The sequence below is a fragment of the Genypterus blacodes genome, unplaced genomic scaffold, assembly GCF_046128005.1.
Source record: "Genypterus blacodes isolate CSIRO-AG114 ecotype Tasmania unplaced genomic scaffold, CSIRO-AGI_Gbla_v1 ptg000028l_1, whole genome shotgun sequence".
Classification (NCBI taxonomy): Eukaryota; Metazoa; Chordata; class Actinopteri; order Ophidiiformes; family Ophidiidae; genus Genypterus; species Genypterus blacodes.
The window spans coordinates 4,570,034-4,589,281 of record NW_027466841.1 but is presented as its reverse complement, the minus strand read 5'-3'; the positions used below and the strand labels follow the sequence as shown (position 1 = coordinate 4,589,281).

Below are 19,248 nucleotides of genomic sequence, written 5' to 3'. Positions count from 1 at the left end.
CGGTGACTTGAACTGGGTCTGTCTCACCTATAAAGAGCCTCTGTGTGGCTGCGCTCCTCGTTTACGGCCATACCACTCTGAACACGGAAGTAAGAGGAGGTGTGTGTGAGCTCCAGGCGTGCGTGTATTTTGACTGATCCTGTGCGGCAATTTTGATTTTGAGTTTAAACTGTGGCGTTTCTTTAAGCCCAGATTTTTCGTTTCTTTGATAGCTCGGTTTTTGGAGCCACCCCCAGCAGTTTTGACTGTCTGGGGGACACTTTAAGTTATTTGTTTGTTTGGTTTGTGTTTTCCTGATGGAAAATAGTTTATACTGTGCTCCAAGTATGGTGAGAACCAGAGGAAAGGGAGCCAGAGTCGCTGCACCGGGCCCGGACCGGACGGCCGAGGCAAACGAGCCGATGGTGAAAGACGATCGGGCGTACAGGACCGTGGACGGTCAGAATATGACGGGAGAAATGGAGGACACACGTGCGGTGACAGCTCCTGACGTAGCCGAAAATGCGGAAGGAGGAAGAGGGCAGGAGAGAGAAATCATCAGAGAGGAAGAGATACGGATTATTAAGGATAAAGCTGAAGAGTTTCAGCAAAATTTAACGCTCGCGCTGGAGCTGATTGGAGAAGATAAAGTGACCGCAATGGAGCTGATCCAGGCAATACAAGACACTTGTGGGAAAATCATCGCCTGCCGGTACACGGGCAGAAATAAATATGAGATCACAATGAATCACCCGAAGGGGAAAGAAAGACTATTGGACGGCATAAAAATTGGACAGACCGCGATCATGTCCAAGGAGTTATGTAATGATGAGCTGGTGGTCTCGTTTCTGGGGCTGCCGGCGTATATCACGGACAGCGTCATTCTGGGCAAGCTGAACAGCTGGGGAGTGAGTGCAGTATCCCCGATCATCAGGAGAATGTGGCCGGGAACTAGAATTGCTGACGGAACAAGATACGTGAAAGTTAAATTCACGGAGACGGTCCAATCACTTCCATATTCGACCAAGTTTGAGACGGCTTTTGGAGCAGAGTTCTTCAGAGTTTTGCACGACAAACAGGTGAAAGTGTGCAGACAGTGCATACAGACTGGTCATATCCTGAGGGACTGTCCAGATTTCCTTTGTAGAAAATGTGGAGAGCAGGGGCACTATGCAAGGGAGTGCATGGGCAGAGGGAACAAATGCCAGAGCTGCAAAAAGGAGAGCAGCAGATGTGTTTGTGAGGACGTTGATCATGCTCCAGGGACGGGAGGAAAGCAACGTGAGGAGCAGGAAGAATCGAGAGAGAATATCTCTGAGAGGGAGGAGACCGAGAAGGATCGTGCGGAGGGGGAAGCGGAGAAAGGAAGAGACATACTGGAGTCGGACGGAGAGCAAGGAATGGAGGTGAGAGGATCGACAGCTGAGGTGCCGGGACATGGAGACGCAGCAGAGGGGCAGAGTGTGGATACATCGGAGAGAAAGGAGAGGAAGGTGAAAATTGTTCAACTTCAGCGGCCCCCAGAATCAGACTCAGAGATATGCTTGACGGGGTCTCAAGAGTCGGGGAACTCGGAGTCTGATATGGACCTCGGAAACAGCCAGGAGCTGGGGAAGAGAAGACTGCAATGGATGCTGAAGACAAGGGGATCAAAAAGAGGAAAAAGTAAGACGTGAACTGTAGCATAAAGATGATGGGCCTGATTTATCTCTATGTATTTACAATGTTAAAAATACTATCGCAAAACACAAACGGCTTAAGATGTATTAACAAGATGAGAGATGTTTTAAGGGTGGATACTTTTGACATCCTCTGTGTACAAGAGACTAGGTGGACAAGGGAGTGGAGAAGCTATCTGAGGGATACATGGGCTGGAAAAGTGTGGGCAAACAACGGTGTAAATGGACGAGCCGGAGTCGCTATTTTTGCGAAAGGAGATAAGATCCAAAATGTTAAGGAAATAGTGAAGGATGATGAGGGAAGGGTGATCGGTATTGAATTTATTTACAGGAATGTGCTTTACAAACTTTTGAATATTTATGCACCGAATGAGGACAACAAGCGTGGAATTTTCTTTGATCAACTAAAACCGCATTTGGGAGGGAACATTTGTGTAGTGGGGGATTTTAACTGTGCACTTACGAGGTTGGATATATCAAGCAACAATACATACAAAAGTGATATAAGTAGGAAATCGCTAAATGAGCTTTTTGACTATTTCAACCTGGTAGATCTGTGGAGGGTGCGCAATATGGGAGAAAGGGGCTTTTCCAGACGACAGACGGTTCTGGGGAAACTTAAACAGTCCAGGATTGACTTATGTCTATTAGCATCTGGGCTGGAAAAAAAGATTTCAAAATGCTGGTATGAGTTCACAGGGTTTAGCGATCATGCAAGGTTATGGGTGGAGCTGGGGGAGAAAGAGCACAAAGGTGGAGGGTTATGGTGTTTAAATAACAGTGTTTTGCTGGATGGAAAATATAGGGAGAAAGTTGAAAATCTACTGAAAGAAAGAAAAAGAGAACTGCAGGGTGAGGGTTGTATAAATATGGGGGAGTGGTGGGAGGAGGTGAAATTGCACATCAAAAAAGTGACAATAAACTATTGTAAAAATAAAATGGAGAAGGAAAGAAGGACTGAGTATAGTTTAAGAGACCAGATTAATAAAGAGCTGGAAAGGTCGATTGCAGAGGAAAACTTCAACAATCTAAAATATCTCATGCTGAGAAAACAATTAGATGAGCTTGAGAAGAAACGGAGCAGAGGGGCAGCTATCAGATCAAGGATGAAGGATATCTTAGAAGGGGAAAAGAATACAAGTTTCTTTTTAGGGCTTGAAAAAAGACAGCAAAAGAAAGCTCATCTGCAAAACCTGAAAAATGAAGAGGGTAAGACAATGGAGAAGACAGGGGAAATGCTGGAGGTGGCTCATAAACATTTTAAAAAACTTTTTTCAAAGATGGAGGTAAACTCTACAGACCACAGTGTTTTTGAAGGGATAGAAAAAAAATTAGGGGAAGAGGACAGAGCAGACTGTGATAAAAACATAACAGAGGAAGAATTGGAAAGAGCAATAAATGGTTTGAATAAGAACAAAAGTCCAGGGCTGGATGGGTTATCGGGGGAATTTTACATCACCTTTAAACAGGTGATAAAGCCAATTCTCCTGAGAATCTTTCAATGCATGGAGCGGGAGGGGAAAGCATCTGGGGACTTCTTCACGGGGCTAATCCGAGTGGTGTATAAGAATAAGGGTGACAAAGGTGATTTGGGGAATTATAGGCCAATTAGTCTGCTAAATACAGATTATAAAATACTGGCTAAAATCCTGGCAAACAGATTGAAGGAGGTGATAGGCACAGTGGTGAATCCCTGTCAGTGTTATGGTGTGGTAGGGAGAGACATTAGTGACATCATCTTATCGATCCAGGACATCTTTGACAAAATGAATCAGAAGGGAGGGCTGTACATAGGGGTTGATTTAGAGAAGGCGTTTGATAGGGTGGATCATGATTTTTTGTTTAAAACACTGGGAAAGATGGGTTTCGGGGAAGGTTTCACTAAATGGATTAGGTTAATATATAGGAATGCCATCAGTAGGGTGAAAATAAACGGGAGGTTAACTGAGAGCTTCGCTCTGGAGAGGTCAATCAGGCAAGGATGCCCGCTTTCAGCTATGTTATACTCCATAGCGGCAGAACCCTTGTCTGCCCTCATTAGGAGGGACCCAGGGATTTTGGGGATTGAAATGGAAGATAAAACGGACACGAAAATCTACCAGTACGCAGATGACATAAGTATTACGGTTAGGGATGAGAGGAGTGTAGACAGGGTGCTGCAGCATGTAGAGTGCTATGAGAGGGCATCTGGGGCCAAAATCAATGCGGAAAAAACCGAGCTAATGGGCTTTGGTGATGGTTTCGATTGTGTAAATAAATGGAATTTTGTAAAGAGAAATGAAATGGTGAAGGTTTTGGGTGTATACGTAGGTAAGAATCGAGATGCAGCAACAAAACAAACGTGGGGTGAAATAGAGGGAAAAATCAAAATGCGATTGGATTTCTGGTCCGGGAGGAAATTGAATCTAAGGGGTAAAGTGATAGTAACTAACGCCCTCTTCCTGTCCAAGTGTCAGTATGCGCTAAGAGTCTGTGAAATGCCGGACAGGGTAATAGGAAAGCTGAATGACATGATGAGTGCTTTCATCTGGAATAAAAAACAGCATTTGATAGCCAGGAAGGTGCTCATCAATGGGCAGAAGGAGGGCGGTTTGAAATTGGTGGACCTGAAAAGTAAAAAGCTTAGTGCACGGATTCGACTGTTAGGGAAATTTATGGGAAACGCAAAGATTTACGCGTGGCAGAAGTGCCTCGACTCTTGCCTACAGGGGTGGGATAATAGAGGAGTGTTTAATCTATGTAGGGAAACGGAGCAAAGGGAAAGAGCACAGGTTAATGCATTTACAGGGGAAATACTTGAAGCGTGGAATATTTTACTGGGGGATTTAAAGTTTAGATGTGAGACTGCGGAGCAGGTGTTACACCAACCAGTTTTCAGAAATCCGGCAATAAGGTGTCAGGGGAAGGTATTTTCAGGGAGGTACTTGGAGGAACTAGGTTTAAATCAGGTGAAGCACTTTATCCAAAGAGGTGGTGGATTTCTGCAGGAGGAAGTAATCCAGGAGGTCAGGGGAAGATTAGGGAAAGTGAGACCAATAGAGATCAAAAGACTATGCCAGAGAATTTTTGAGGGGTTACCTCGTAGCTGGGTGGCGCTGGTGAAGGGGAGGAGGGCAGAGAAGGCTCTGGAGTTGGTCAGTTTCTCCCTCATCCAAGGAGGGAAAGAGCATGACATACGATCAGTTAACTCCAAGATACTATATAGAGTGTTTTTGGGAAAGGAAAAGAAGAAAGCGGCAGCTGAGGAAGTATGGCTAAGGCAGTTCCATGGGCTTCAGAGGGAGCACATTTGGTCAGATGTAAATGTGAAGTTCATTTCATCAGAGTGCTTTGATACAAATTTCAGGCTCAGACACAATAGAATATTTGTCAATTTGGTGCTAAACCAGATAAATAGACTCAACAGCAAGGTTTGTGATATATGTGAGGTGGAAGTGGAGACATTTAGGCACTTTATTTTTGAATGTAAGGAGTTAAAAGTGTTTTTTGAGAAACTGGACCAATGCTTTCAAAAATGTAGAGTCACAATCACGGAAAAGGAAAAATGGGAGAGGTTTTTTCTATTTGGGTATAAGGAAAGGAAAGCAGGGGTGAACAAATGGCTTATCAATTACATTCTGAGTTATGCCAAACATGTCATCAGACTTCGGAGAAACTATTCACATTTCGAGGACAAAAAAGTGAACATCTGGAGATTTTTCTGTAACTTTATGAAAAGGAATGTGAGTCTGCTGTGGGATGGTGGGGACAAGACTTTCAAACAAAAGGTGCTGGAAGATAACTGTCTATTTGTGTGTGGAAATCAGGGTGGGGTGCAAATGTCAATAGGTCAAGGGTGAGGGGTGATGGGTGAAGGAAAAAAAAAGAAAAAAAAAAAAGATGTGATGAATGGTGTTATGGATTGTTGGAAATAATTTGATTTGATTTGAAATGACTTGTATTTACTTGTGTAAAATGTATTTGTAAAAATATTTATTTTTTTGATAATAAAAGAAAAAAAAAAAAACACGCCTGATCTCGTCTGATCTTGGAAGCTAAGCAGCGTCGGGCCAGGTTCGTACTTGGATGAGAGACCGCCTAGGAATACCCGGTGCAGGAAGCATTTTGGCCCTCTGAGCAGCAGGCCTCACCTGGTCCTCCTCCCTCATGTTTCACTCCCTCTGTCAACACCCAATGTCCCTCGGGAGAATAAAGTTGTATCTTATCTTATCTTATATGAAAGCATACATTCAGAAAATGAGTATGGCACATGGGCATAATATGAGATGATTGAATGCACATGAGAAGTGAAGTACACGAGCCACTGTGTGACGATGATGATGATGATGATGATGATGATGATGATGAAAGTGAGCGTCAGAGATGTTAGTGGTCCCTCTTTATGTTCTATGTGATGATTATCAGTTTCATTAGGTAAGACTTCATTATCCAGAAATGTGTGTTTCTGATGAAGGCATCATGTAAATTGTGATATACATGAACTTGAGTGTAGTCATGTGTACACGGTGACTTGAACTGGGTCTGTCTCACCTATAAAGAGCCTCTGTGTGGCTGCTCTCCTCGTTTACGGCCATACCACTCTGAACACACCCGATCTCGTCTGATCTGGGAAGCTAAGCAGTGTCGGGCCAGGTTAGTACTTGGATGGGAGACCGCCTGGGAATACCCGGTGCCGTAAGCATTTTGGCCCTCTGAGCAGCAGGCCTCACCTGGTCTTCCTCCCTCATGTTTCACTCCCTCTGTCAACACGCAATTTCCCTCGGGAGAATAAAGTTGTATCTTATCTTATCTGAAATGTTAGTGTTCTTCTGATGAAGGCATCATGTAAATTGTGATATACATGAACTTGAGTGTAGTCATGTGTACACGGTGACTTGAACTGGGTCTGTCTCACCTATAAAGAGCCTCTGTGTGGCTGCTCTCATCGTTTACGGCCATACCACTCTGAACATGCCTGATCTCTTCTGATCTCGGAAGCTAAGCAGCATCGGGCCAGGTTAGTACTTGGATGGGAGACCGCCTGGGAATACCGGGTGCCGTAAGCATTTCGGCCCTCTGAGCAGCAGGCCTCACCTGGTCCTCCTCCCTCATGTTTCACTCCCTCTGTGAACAACCAATGTCCCTCGGGAGAATAAAGTGGTATCTTATCTTATCTTATATGAAAGCATACATTCAGAAAATGAGTATTGCACATGGGCATAATATGAGATGATTGAATGCACATGGGGAGTGAAGTACAGGAGCCACTGTGTGACGATGATGATGATGATGATGATGATGATGATGATGATGATGATGAGGATAAAAGTGAGCGTCAGAGATGTAAGTGGTCCCTCTGTATGTTCTATGTGATGATTATCAGTTTCATTAGGTAAGACTTTATTATCCAAAAATGTGTGTTTCTGATGAAGGCATCATGTAAATTGTGATATACATGAACTTGAGTGTAGTCATGTGTACACGGTGACTTGAACTGGGTCTGTCTCACCTATAAAGAGCCTCTGTGTGGCTGCTCTCCTCGTTTACGGCCATACCACTCTGAACACGCCCGATCTCGTCTGATCTCGGAAGCTAATCAGCGTCGGGCCAGGTTAGTACTTGGATGGGAGACCGCCTGGGAATACCCGGTGCCGTAAGCATTTTGGCCCTCTGACCAGCAGGCCTCACCTGGTCCTCCTCCCTCATGTTTCACTCCCTCTGTGAACACGCAATTTCCCTCGGGAAAATAAAGTTGTATCTTATCTTATCTTATATGAAAGCATACATTCAGAAAATGAGTATGGCACATGGGCATAATATGAGATGATTGAATGCACATGAGAAGTGAAGTACACGAGCCACTGTGTGACGATGATGATGATGATGATGATGATGATGATGATGAAAGTGAGCGTCAGAGATGTTAGTGGTCCCTCTTTATGTTCTATGTGATGATTATCAGTTTCATTAGGTAAGACTTCATTATCCAGAAATGTGTGTTTCTGATGAAGGCATCATGTAAATTGTGATATACATGAACTTGAGTGTAGTCATATGTACACGGTGACTTGAACTGGGTCTGTCTCACCTATAAAGAGCCTCTGTGTGGCTGCTCTCCTCGTTTAAGGCCGTACCACTCTGAACATGCACAATCTCGGATGCTAAGCAGCGTCGGGCCAGGTTAGTACTTGGATGGGAGACCGCCTGGGAATACCCGGTGCCGTAAGCATTTTGGCCCTCTGAGCAGCAGGCCTCACCTGGTCCTCCTCCCTCATGTTTCACTCCCTCTGTCAACACGCAATTTCCCTCGGGAGAATAAAGTTGTATCTTATCTTTTCTGAAATGTTAGTGTTCTTCTGATGAAGGCATCATGTAAATCGTGATATACATGAACTTGAGTGTAGTCATGTGTACACGGTGACTTGAACTGGGTCTGTCTCACCTATAAAGAGCCTCTGTGTGGCTGCTCTCCTCGTTTACGGCCATACCACTCTGAACACGCCCGATCTCGTCTGATCTCGGAAGCTAAGCAGCGTCGGGCCAGGTTAGCACTTGGATGGGAGACCGCCTGGGAATACCTGGTGCAGTAAGCATTTTGGCCCTCTGAGCAGCAGGCCTCACCTGGTCCTCCTCCCTCATGTTTCACTCCCTCTGAGAACACGCAATTTCCCTCGGGAGAATAAAGTTGTATCTTATCTTATCAGAAATGTTAGTGTTCTTCTGATGAAGGCATCATGTAAATTGTGATATACATGAACTTGAGTGTAGTCATGTGTACACGGTGACTTGAACTGGGTCTGTCTCACCTATAAAGAGCCTCTGTGTGGCTGCTCTCCTCGTTTACGGCCATACCACTCTGAACACGCCCGGTCTCGTCTGATCTCGGAAGCTAATCAGCGTCGGGCCAGGTTAGTACTTGGATGGGAGACCGCCTGGGAATACCCGGTGCCGTAAGCATTTTGGCCCTCTGAGCAGCAGGCCTCACCTGGTCCTCCTCCCTCATGTTTCACTCCCTCTGTCAACACGCAATTTCCCTCGGGAGAATAAAGTTGTATCTTATCTTATCTGAAATGTTAGTGTTCTTCTGATGAAGGCATCATGTAAATTGTGATATACATGAACTTGAGTGTAGTCATGCGTACACGGTGACTTGAACTGGGTCTGTCTCACCTATAAAGAGCCTCTGTGTGGCTGCTCTCCTCGTTTACGGCCATACCACTCTGAACACGCCTGATCTCGTCTGATCTCGGAAGCTAAGCAGCGTCGGGCCAGGTTAGTACTTGGATGGGAGACCGCCTGGGAATACCCGCTGCCGTAAGCATTTTGGCCCTCTGAGCAGCAGGCCTCACCTGGTCCTCCTCCCTCATGTTTCACTCCCTTTGTCAACAACCAATGTCCCTCGGGAGAATAAAGTTGTATCTTATCTTATCTTATATGAAAGCATACATTCAGAAAATGAGTATTGCACATGGGCATAATATGAGATGATTGAATGCACATGGGGAGTAAAGTACAGGAGCCACTGTGTGACGATGATGATGATGATGATGATGATGATGATGAGGATAAAAGTGAGCGTCAGAGATGTAAGTGGTCCCTCTGTATGTTCTATGTGATGATTATCAGTTTCATTAGGTAAGACTTTATTATCCAGAAATGTGTGTTTCTGATGAAGGCATCATGTAAATTGTGATATACATGAACTTGAGTGTAGTCATGTGTACACGGTGACTTGAACTGGGTCTGTCTCACCTATAAAGAGCCTCTGTGTGGCTGCTCTCCTCGTTTACGGACATACCACTCTGAACACGCCCGATCTCGTCTGATCTCGGAAGCTAATCAGCGTCGGGCCAGGTTAGTACTTGGATGGGAGACAGCCTGGGAATACCCGGTGCAGTAAGCATTTTGGCCCTCTGAGCCGCAGGCCTCACCTGGTCCTCCTCGTTTCACTCCCTCTGTGAACACGCAATTTCCCTCGGGAGAATAAAGTTGTATCTTATCTTATCAGAAATGTTAGTGTTCTTCTGATGAAGGCATCATGTAAATTGTGATATACATTAACTTGAGTGTAGTCATGTGTACACGGTGACTTGAACTGGGTCTGTCTCACCTATAAAGAGCCTCTGTGTGGCTGCTCTCCTCGTTTACGGCCATACCACTCTGAACACGCCCGATCTCGTCTGATCTCGGAAGCTAATCAGCGTCGGGCCAGGTTAGTACTTGGATGGGAGACCGCCTGGGAATACCCGGTGCCGTAAGCATTTTGGCCCTCTGAGCAGCAGGCCTCACCTGGTCCTCCTCCCTCATGTTTCACTCCCTCTGTGAACACGCAATTTCCCTCGGGAGAATAAAGTTGTATCTTATCTTATCTGAAATGTTAGTGTTTTTCTGATGAAGGCATCATGTAAATTGGGATATACATGAACTTGAGTGTAGTCATGCGTACACGGTGACTTGAACTGGGTCTGTCTCACCTATAAAGAGCCTCTGTGTGGCTGCTCTCCTCGTTTACGGCCATACCACTCTGAACACGCCCGATCTCTTCTGATCTCGGAAGCTAATCAGCGTCGGGCCAGGTTAGTACTTAGATGGGAGACCGCTTGGGAATACCCGGTGCCGTAAGCATTTTGGCCCTCTGAGCAGCAGGCCTCACCTGGTCCTCCTCCCTCATGTTACACTCCCTCTGTCAACACGCAATTTCCCTCGGGAGAATAAAGTTGTATCTTATCTTATCTTATATGAAAGCATACATTCAGAAAATGAGTATTGCACATGGGCATAATATGAGAAGATTGAATGCACATGAGAAGTGAAGTACACGAGCCACTGTGTGACGATGATGATGATGATGATGATGATGATGATGATGATGATGAAAGTGCGCAGCATCCAGGCAGAAATGCCATCAATGTGTGTAAATTTGTGGCAAATTGGGGAATATTGAAAATTTTCTAAAAATGTTGACCCGGGTCATCAATTTTTGAAACTGGAGAAAACTTTAAAAGCCAATATCTGTGACAAGGAAGGAGATAGAGAGCTAAAATTGCAGACGCAGCATCCAGGCAGAAATGCCATCAATGTGTGTAAATTTGGGGCAAATTGGGGAATATTGAAAATTTTCTAAAAATGTGGTCATCGATTTTTGAAACTGGAGATACTTGAAAAGCCCATATCTGTGACAAGGAAGGAGATAGAGAGCTAAAATTTCAGACGCAGCATCCAGGCAGAAATGCCATCAATGTGTGTAAATTGGGGCAAATTGGGGAATATTGAAAATTTTGGAAAAAAGTTGACACCCGGGTCATCGATTTTTGAAACTGGAGAAAACTTTAAAAGCCCATATCTGTGACAAGGAAGGAGATAGAGAGCTAAAATTTCAGACGCAGCATCCAGACAGAAATGCCATCAATTTGTGTAAATTTGGGGCAAATTGGGGAATATTGAAAATTTTCTAAAAATGTTGACCCGCGGGTCATCGATTCTTGAAACTAGAGAAAACTTGAAAAGCCCATATCTGTGAAAAGGAAGGAGATAGAGGCTTCTGTGTTCTTCTGATGAAGGCATCATGTAAATTGTGATATACATGAACTTGAGTGTAGTCATGTGTACACGGTGACTTGAACTGGGTCTGTCTCACCTATAAAGAGCCTCTGTGTGGCTGCGCTCCTCGTTTACGGCCATACCACTCTGAACACGGAAGTAAGAGGAGGTGTGTGTGAGCTCCAGGCGTGCGTGTATTTTGACTGATCCTGTGCGGCAATTTTGATTTTGAGTTTAAACTGTGGCGTTTCTTTAAGCCCAGATTTTTCGTTTCTTTGATAGCTCGGTTTTTGGAGCCACCCCCAGCAGTTTTGACTGTCTGGGGGACACTTTAAGTTATTTGTTTGTTTGGTTTGTGTTTTCCTGATGGAAAATAGTTTATACTGTGCTCCAAGTATGGTGAGAACCAGAGGAAAGGGAGCCAGAGTCGCTGCACCGGGCCCGGACCGGACGGCCGAGGCAAACGAGCCGATGGTGAAAGACGATCGGGCGTACAGGACCGTGGACGGTCAGAATATGACGGGAGAAATGGAGGACACACGTGCGGTGACAGCTCCTGACGTAGCCGAAAATGCGGAAGGAGGAAGAGGGCAGGAGAGAGAAATCATCAGAGAGGAAGAGATACGGATTATTAAGGATAAAGCTGAAGAGTTTCAGCAAAATTTAACGCTCGCGCTGGAGCTGATTGGAGAAGATAAAGTGACCGCAATGGAGCTGATCCAGGCAATACAAGACACTTGTGGGAAAATCATCGCCTGCCGGTACACGGGCAGAAATAAATATGAGATCACAATGAATCACCCGAAGGGGAAAGAAAGACTATTGGACGGCATAAAAATTGGACAGACCGCGATCATGTCCAAGGAGTTATGTAATGATGAGCTGGTGGTCTCGTTTCTGGGGCTGCCGGCGTATATCACGGACAGCGTCATTCTGGGCAAGCTGAACAGCTGGGGAGTGAGTGCAGTATCCCCGATCATCAGGAGAATGTGGCCGGGAACTAGAATTGCTGACGGAACAAGATACGTGAAAGTTAAATTCACGGAGACGGTCCAATCACTTCCATATTCGACCAAGTTTGAGACGGCTTTTGGAGCAGAGTTCTTCAGAGTTTTGCACGACAAACAGGTGAAAGTGTGCAGACAGTGCATACAGACTGGTCATATCCTGAGGGACTGTCCAGATTTCCTTTGTAGAAAATGTGGAGAGCAGGGGCACTATGCAAGGGAGTGCATGGGCAGAGGGAACAAATGCCAGAGCTGCAAAAAGGAGAGCAGCAGATGTGTTTGTGAGGACGTTGATCATGCTCCAGGGACGGGAGGAAAGCAACGTGAGGAGCAGGAAGAATCGAGAGAGAATATCTCTGAGAGGGAGGAGACCGAGAAGGATCGTGCGGAGGGGGAAGCGGAGAAAGGAAGAGACATACTGGAGTCGGACGGAGAGCAAGGAATGGAGGTGAGAGGATCGACAGCTGAGGTGCCGGGACATGGAGACGCAGCAGAGGGGCAGAGTGTGGATACATCGGAGAGAAAGGAGAGGAAGGTGAAAATTGTTCAACTTCAGCGGCCCCCAGAATCAGACTCAGAGATATGCTTGACGGGGTCTCAAGAGTCGGGGAACTCGGAGTCTGATATGGACCTCGGAAACAGCCAGGAGCTGGGGAAGAGAAGACTGCAATGGATGCTGAAGACAAGGGGATCAAAAAGAGGAAAAAGTAAGACGTGAACTGTAGCATAAAGATGATGGGCCTGATTTATCTCTATGTATTTACAATGTTAAAAATACTATCGCAAAACACAAACGGCTTAAGATGTATTAACAAGATGAGAGATGTTTTAAGGGTGGATACTTTTGACATCCTCTGTGTACAACAGACTAGGTGGACAAGGGAGTGGAGAAGCTATCTGAGGGATACATGGGCTGGAAAAGTGTGGGCAAACAACGGTGTAAATGGACGAGCCGGAGTCGCTATTTTTGCGAAAGGAGATAAGATCCAAAATGTTAAGGAAATAGTGAAGGATGATGAGGGAAGGGTGATCGGTATTGAATTTATTTACAGGAATGTGCTTTACAAACTTTTGAATATTTATGCATCGAATGAGGACAACAAGCGTGGAATTTTCTTTGATCAACTAAAACCGCATTTGGGAGGGAACATTTGTGTAGTGGGGGATTTTAACTGTGCACTTACGAGGTTGGATATATCAAGCAACAATACATACAAAAGTGATATAAGTAGGAAATCGCTAAATGAGCTTTTTGACTATTTCAACCTGGTAGATCTGTGGAGGGTGCGCAATATGGGAGAAAGGGGCTTTTCCAGACGACAGACGGTTCTGGGGAAACTTAAACAGTCCAGGATTGACTTATGTCTATTAGCATCTGGGCTGGAAAAAAAGATTTCAAAATGCTGGTATGAGTTCACAGGGTTTAGCGATCATGCAAGGTTATGGGTGGAGCTGGGGGAGAAAGAGCACAAAGGTGGAGGGTTATGGTGTTTAAATAACAGTGTTTTGCTGGATGGAAAATATAGGGAGAAAGTTGAAAATCTACTGAAAGAAAGAAAAAGAGAACTCGGGGGGGGGTTGCATAAATATGGGGGAGTGGTGGGAGGAGGTGAAATTGCACATCAAAAAAGTGACAATAAACTATTGTAAAAATAAAATGGAGAAGGAAAGAAGGACTGAGTATAGTTTAAGAGACCAGATTAATAAAGAGCTGGAAAGGTCGATTGCAGAGGAAAACTTCAACAATCTAAAATATCTCATGCTGAGAAAACAATTAGATGAGCTTGAGAAGAAACGGAGCAGAGGGGCAGCTATCAGATCAAGGATGAAGGATATTTTAGAAGGGTAAAAGAATACAAGTTTCTTTTTAGGGCTTGAAAAAAGACAGCAAAAGAAAGCTCATCTGCAAAACCTGAAAAATGAAGAGGGTAAGACAATGGAGAAGACAGGGGAAATGCTGGAGGTGGCTCATAAACATTTTAAAAAACTTTTTTCAAAGATGGAGGTAAACTCTACAGACCACAGTGTTTTTGAAGGGATAGAAAAAAAATTAGGGGAAGAGGACAGAGCAGACTGTGATAAAAACATAACAGAGGAAGAATTGGAAAGAGCAATAAATGGTTTGAATAAGAACAAAAGTCCAGGGCTGGATGGGTTATCGGGGGAATTTTACATCACCTTTAAACAGGTGATAAAGCCAATTCTCCTGAGAATCTTTCAATGCATGGAGCGGGAGGGGAAAGCATCTGGGGACTTCTTCACGGGGCTAATCCGAGTGGTGTATAAGAATAAGGGTGACAAAGGGGATTTGGGGAATTATAGGCCAATTAGTCTGCTAAATACAGATTATAAAATACTGGCTAAAATCCTGGCAAACAGATTGAAGGAGGTGATAGGCACAGTGGTGAATCCCTGTCAGTGTTATGGTGTGGTAGGGAGAGACATTAGTGACATCATCTTATCGATCCAGGACATCTTTGACAAAATGAATCAGAAGGGAGGGCTGTACATAGGGGTTGATTTAGAGAAGGCGTTTGATAGGGTGGATCATGATTTTTTGTTTAAAACACTGGGAAAGATGGGTTTCGGGGAAGGTTTCACTAAATGGATTAGGTTAATATATAGGAATGCCATCAGTAGGGTGAAAATAAACGGGAGGTTAACTGAGAGCTTCGCTCTGGAGAGGTCAATCAGGCAAGGATGCCCGCTTTCAGCTATGTTATACTCCATAGCGGCAGAACCCTTGTCTGCCCTCATTAGGAGGGACCCAGGGATTTTGGGGATTGAAATGGAAGATAAAACGGACACGAAAATCTACCAGTACGCAGATGACATAAGTATTACGGTTAGGGATGAGAGGAGTGTAGACAGGGTGCTGCAGCATGTAGAGTGCTATGAGAGGGCATCTGGGGCCAAAATCAATGCGGAAAAAACCGAGCTAATGGGCTTTGGTGATGGTTTCGATTGTGTAAATAAATGGAATTTTGTAAAGAGAAATGAAATGGTGAAGGTTTTGGGTGTATACGTAGGTAAGAATCGAGATGCAGCAACAAAACAAACGTGGGGTGAAATAGAGGGAAAAATCAAAATGCGATTGGATTTCTGGTCCGGGAGGAAATTGAATCTAAGGGGTAAAGTGATAGTAACTAACGCCCTCCTCCTGTCCAAGTGTCAGTATGCGCTAAGAGTCTGTGAAATGCCGGACAGGGTAATAGGAAAGCTGAATGACATGATGAGTGCTTTCATCTGGAATAAAAAACAGCATTTGATAGCCAGGAAGGTGCTCATCAATGGGCAGAAGGAGGGCGGTTTGAAATTGGTGGACCTGAAAAGTAAAAAGCTTAGTGCACGGATTCGACTGTTAGGGAAATTTATGGGAAACGCAAAGATTTACACGTGGCAGAAGTGCCTCGACTCTTGCCTACAGGGGTGGGATAATAGAGGAGTGTTTAATCTATGTAGGGAAACGGAGCAAAGGGAAAGAGCACAGGTTAATGCATTTACAGGGGAAATACTTGAAGCGTGGAATATTTTACTGGGGGATTTAAAGTTTAGATGTGAGACTGCGGAGCAGGTGTTACACCAACCAGTTTTCAGAAATCCGGCAATAAGGTGTCAGGGGAAGGTATTTTCAGGGAGGTACTTGGAGGAACTAGGTTTAAATCAGGTGAAGCACTTTATCCAAAGAGGTGGTGGATTTCTGCAGGAGGAAGTAATCCAGGAGGTCAGGGGAAGATTAGGGAAAGTGAGACCAATAGAGATCAAAAGACTATGCCAGAGAATTTTAGAGGGGTTACCTCGTAGCTGGGTGGCGCTGGTGAAGGGGAGGAGGGCAGAGAAGGCTCTGGAGTTGGTCAGTTTCTCCCTCATCCAAGGAGGGAAAGAGCATGACATACGATCAGTTAACTCCAAGATACTATATAGAGTGTTTTTGGGAAAGGAAAAGAAGAAAGCGGCAGCTGAGGAAGTATGGCTAAGGCAGTTCCATGGGCTTCAGAGGGAGCACATTTGGTCAGATCTAAATGTGAAGTTCATTTCATCAGAGTGCTTTGATACAAATTTCAGGCTCAGACACAATAGAATATTTGTCAATTTGGTGCTAAACCAGATAAATAGACTCAACAGCAAGGTTTGTGATATATGTGAGGTGGAAGTGGAGACATTTAGGCACTTTATTTTTGAATGTAAGGAGTTAAAAGTGTTTTTTGAGAAACTGGACCAATGCTTTCAAAAATGTAGAGTCACAATCACGGAAAAGGAAAAATGGGAGAGGTTTTTCTATTTGGGTATAAGGAAAGGAAAGCAGGGGTGAACAAATGGCTTATCAATTACATTCTGAGTTATGCCAAACATGTCATCAGACTTCGGAGAAACTATTCACATTTCGAGGACAAAAAAGTGAACATCTGGAGATTTTTCTGTAACTTTATGAAAAGGAATGTGAGTCTGCTGTGGGATGGTGGGGACAAGACTTTCAAACAAAAGGTGCTGGAAGATAACTGTCTATTTGTGTGTGGAAATCAGGGTGGGGTGCAAATGTCAATAGGTCAAGGGTGAGGGGTGATGGGTGAAGGAAAAAAAAAGAAAAAAAAAAAAGATGTGATGAATGGTGTTATGGATTGTTGGAAATAATTTGATTTGATTTGAAATGACTTGTATTTACTTGTGTAAAATGTATTTGTAAAAATATTTATTTTTTTGATAATAAAAGAAAAAAAAAAAAACACGCCTGATCTCGTCTGATCTCGGAAGCTAAGCAGCGTCGGGCCAGGTTCGTACTTGGATGAGAGACCGCCTAGGAATACCCGGTGCAGGAAGCATTTTGGCCCTCTGAGCAGCAGGCCTCACCTGGTCCTCCTCCCTCATGTTTCACTCCCTCTGTCAACACCCAATGTCCCTCGGGAGAATAAAGTTGTATCTTATCTTATCTTATATGAAAGCATACATTCAGAAAATGAGTATGGCACATGGGCATAATATGAGATGATTGAATGCACATGAGAAGTGAAGTACACGAGCCACTGTGTGACGATGATGATGATGATGATGATGATGATGATGATGAAAGTGAGCGTCAGAGATGTTAGTGGTCCCTCTTTATGTTCTATGTGATGATTATCAGTTTCATTAGGTAAGACTTCATTATCCAGAAATGTGTGTTTCTGATGAAGGCATCATGTAAATTTTGATATACATGAACTTGAGTGTAGTCATGTGTACACGGTGACTTGAACTGGGTCTGTCTCACCTATAAAGAGCCTCTGTGTGGCTGCTCTCCTCGTTTACGGCCGTACCACTCTGAACACGCCCGATCTCGTCTGATCTGGGAAGCTAAGCAGCATCGGGCCAGGTTAGTACTTGGATGGGAGACCGCCTGGGAATACCGGGTGCCGTAAGCATTTCGGCCCTCTGAGCAGCAGGCCTCACCTGGTCCTCCTCCCTCATGTTTCACTCCCTCTGTGAACAACCAATGTCCCTCGGGAGAATAAAGTGGTATCTTATCTTATCTTATATGAAAGCATACATTCAGAAAATGAGTATTGCACATGGGCATAATATGAGATGATTGAATGCACATGGGGAGTGAAGTACAGGAGCCACTGTGTGACGATGATGATGATGATGATGATGATGATGATGAGGATAAAAGTGAGCGTCAGAGATGTAAGTGGTCCCTCTGTATGTTCTATGTGATGATTATCAGTTTCATTAGGTAAGACTTTATTATCCAGAAATGTGTGTTTCTGATGAAGGCATCATGTAAATTGTGATATACATGAACTTGAGTGTAGTCATGTGTACACGGTGACTTGAACTGGGTCTGTCTCACCTATAAAGAGCCTCTGTGTGGCTGCTCTCCTCGTTTACGGCCATACCACTCTGAACACGCCCGATCTCGTCTGATTCGGAAGCTAATCAGCGTCGGGCCAGGTTAGTACTTGGATGGGAGACCGCCTGGGAATACCCGGTCCGTAAGCATTTTGGCCCTCTGACCAGCAGGCCTCACCTGGTCCTCCTCCCTCATGTTTCACTCCCTCTGTGAACACGCAATTTCCCTCGGGAGAATAAAGTTGTATCTTATCTTATCTGAAATGTTAGTGTTTTTCTGATGAAGGCATCATGTAAATTGGGATATACATGAACTTGAGTGTAGTCATGCGTACACGGTGACTTGAACTGGGTCTGTCTCACCTATAAAGAGCCTCTGTGTGGCTGCTCTCCTCGTTTACGGCCATACCACTCTGAACATGCCTGATCTCGTCTGATCTCGGAAGCTAAGCAGTGTCGGGCCAGGTTCGTACTTGGATGAGAGACCGCCTAGGAATACCAGGTGCCGTAAGCATTTTGGCCCTCTGAGCAGCAGGCCTCACCTGGTCCTCCTCCCTCATGTTTCACTCCCTCTGTGAACAACCAATGTCCCTCGGGAGAATAAAGTGGTATCTTATCTTATCTTATATGAAAGCATACATTCAGAAAATGAGTATTGCACATGGGCATAATATGAGATGATTGAATGCACATGGGGAGTGAAGTACAGGAGCCACTGTGTGACGATGATGATGATGATGATGATGATGATGATGAGGATAAAAGTGAGCGTCAGAGATGTAAGTGGTCCCTCTGTATGTTCTATGTGATGATTATCAGTTTCATTAGGTAAGACTTTATTATCCAGAAATGTGTGTTTCTGATGAAGGCATCATGTAAATTGTGATATACATGAACTTGAGTGTAGTCATGTGTACACGGTGACTTGAACTGGGTCTGTCTCACCTATAAAGAGCCTCTGTGTGGCTGCTCTCCTCGTTTACGGCCATACCACTCTGAACACGCCCGATCTCGTCTGATCTCGGAAGCTAATCAGCGTCGGGCCAGGTTAGTACTTGAATGGGAGACCGCCTGGGAATACCCGGTGCCGTAAGCATTTTGGCCCTCTGACCAGCAGGCCTCACCTGGTCCTCCTCCCTCATGTTTCACTCCCTCTGTGAACACGCAATTTCCCTCGGGAGAATAAAGTTGTATCTTATCTTATCTTATATGAAAGCATACATTCAGAAAATGAG

General features: G+C 44.6%; 10 non-coding genes and 3 pseudogenes across 10 annotated transcripts; all 13 read left to right on the top strand.

The window, feature by feature from the left end:
- The first annotated feature begins 6,220 nt into the window (after nt 1-6,220).
- On the top strand, nt 6,221-6,339 carry LOC142993624 (5S ribosomal RNA). Its single transcript, XR_012961145.1, has one exon. It is a non-coding gene; the product is annotated as a 5S ribosomal RNA (ribosomal RNA).
- A 245-nt stretch (nt 6,340-6,584) lies between these two features.
- Nucleotides 6,585-6,703, top strand: LOC142993752 (5S ribosomal RNA). The gene has a single exon (XR_012961269.1). It is a non-coding gene; the product is annotated as a 5S ribosomal RNA (ribosomal RNA).
- Nucleotides 6,704-7,178: 475 nt separating this feature from the next.
- On the top strand, nt 7,179-7,297 carry LOC142993854 (5S ribosomal RNA). The gene has a single exon (XR_012961314.1). It is a non-coding gene; the product is annotated as a 5S ribosomal RNA (ribosomal RNA).
- Nucleotides 7,298-8,111: 814 nt separating this feature from the next.
- Nucleotides 8,112-8,230, top strand: LOC142993745 (5S ribosomal RNA). Its single transcript, XR_012961262.1, has one exon. It is a non-coding gene; the product is annotated as a 5S ribosomal RNA (ribosomal RNA).
- Nucleotides 8,231-8,475: 245 nt separating this feature from the next.
- On the top strand, nt 8,476-8,594 carry LOC142993657 (5S ribosomal RNA). Its single transcript, XR_012961176.1, has one exon. It is a non-coding gene; the product is annotated as a 5S ribosomal RNA (ribosomal RNA).
- A 245-nt stretch (nt 8,595-8,839) lies between these two features.
- LOC142993731 (5S ribosomal RNA) lies at nt 8,840-8,958 on the top strand. The gene has a single exon (XR_012961248.1). It is a non-coding gene; the product is annotated as a 5S ribosomal RNA (ribosomal RNA).
- A 463-nt stretch (nt 8,959-9,421) lies between these two features.
- On the top strand, nt 9,422-9,540 carry LOC142993806 (5S ribosomal RNA; annotated as a pseudogene).
- A 239-nt stretch (nt 9,541-9,779) lies between these two features.
- Nucleotides 9,780-9,898, top strand: LOC142993853 (5S ribosomal RNA). The gene has a single exon (XR_012961313.1). It is a non-coding gene; the product is annotated as a 5S ribosomal RNA (ribosomal RNA).
- Nucleotides 9,899-10,143: 245 nt separating this feature from the next.
- On the top strand, nt 10,144-10,262 carry LOC142993696 (5S ribosomal RNA). The gene has a single exon (XR_012961213.1). It is a non-coding gene; the product is annotated as a 5S ribosomal RNA (ribosomal RNA).
- Nucleotides 10,263-17,464: 7,202 nt separating this feature from the next.
- On the top strand, nt 17,465-17,583 carry LOC142993780 (5S ribosomal RNA; annotated as a pseudogene).
- Nucleotides 17,584-18,046: 463 nt separating this feature from the next.
- LOC142993817 (5S ribosomal RNA) lies at nt 18,047-18,163 on the top strand (annotated as a pseudogene).
- Nucleotides 18,164-18,408: 245 nt separating this feature from the next.
- On the top strand, nt 18,409-18,527 carry LOC142993772 (5S ribosomal RNA). Its single transcript, XR_012961287.1, has one exon. It is a non-coding gene; the product is annotated as a 5S ribosomal RNA (ribosomal RNA).
- Nucleotides 18,528-18,990: 463 nt separating this feature from the next.
- Nucleotides 18,991-19,109, top strand: LOC142993633 (5S ribosomal RNA). The gene has a single exon (XR_012961153.1). It is a non-coding gene; the product is annotated as a 5S ribosomal RNA (ribosomal RNA).
- The last annotated feature ends 139 nt before the right edge of the window (nt 19,110-19,248 follow it).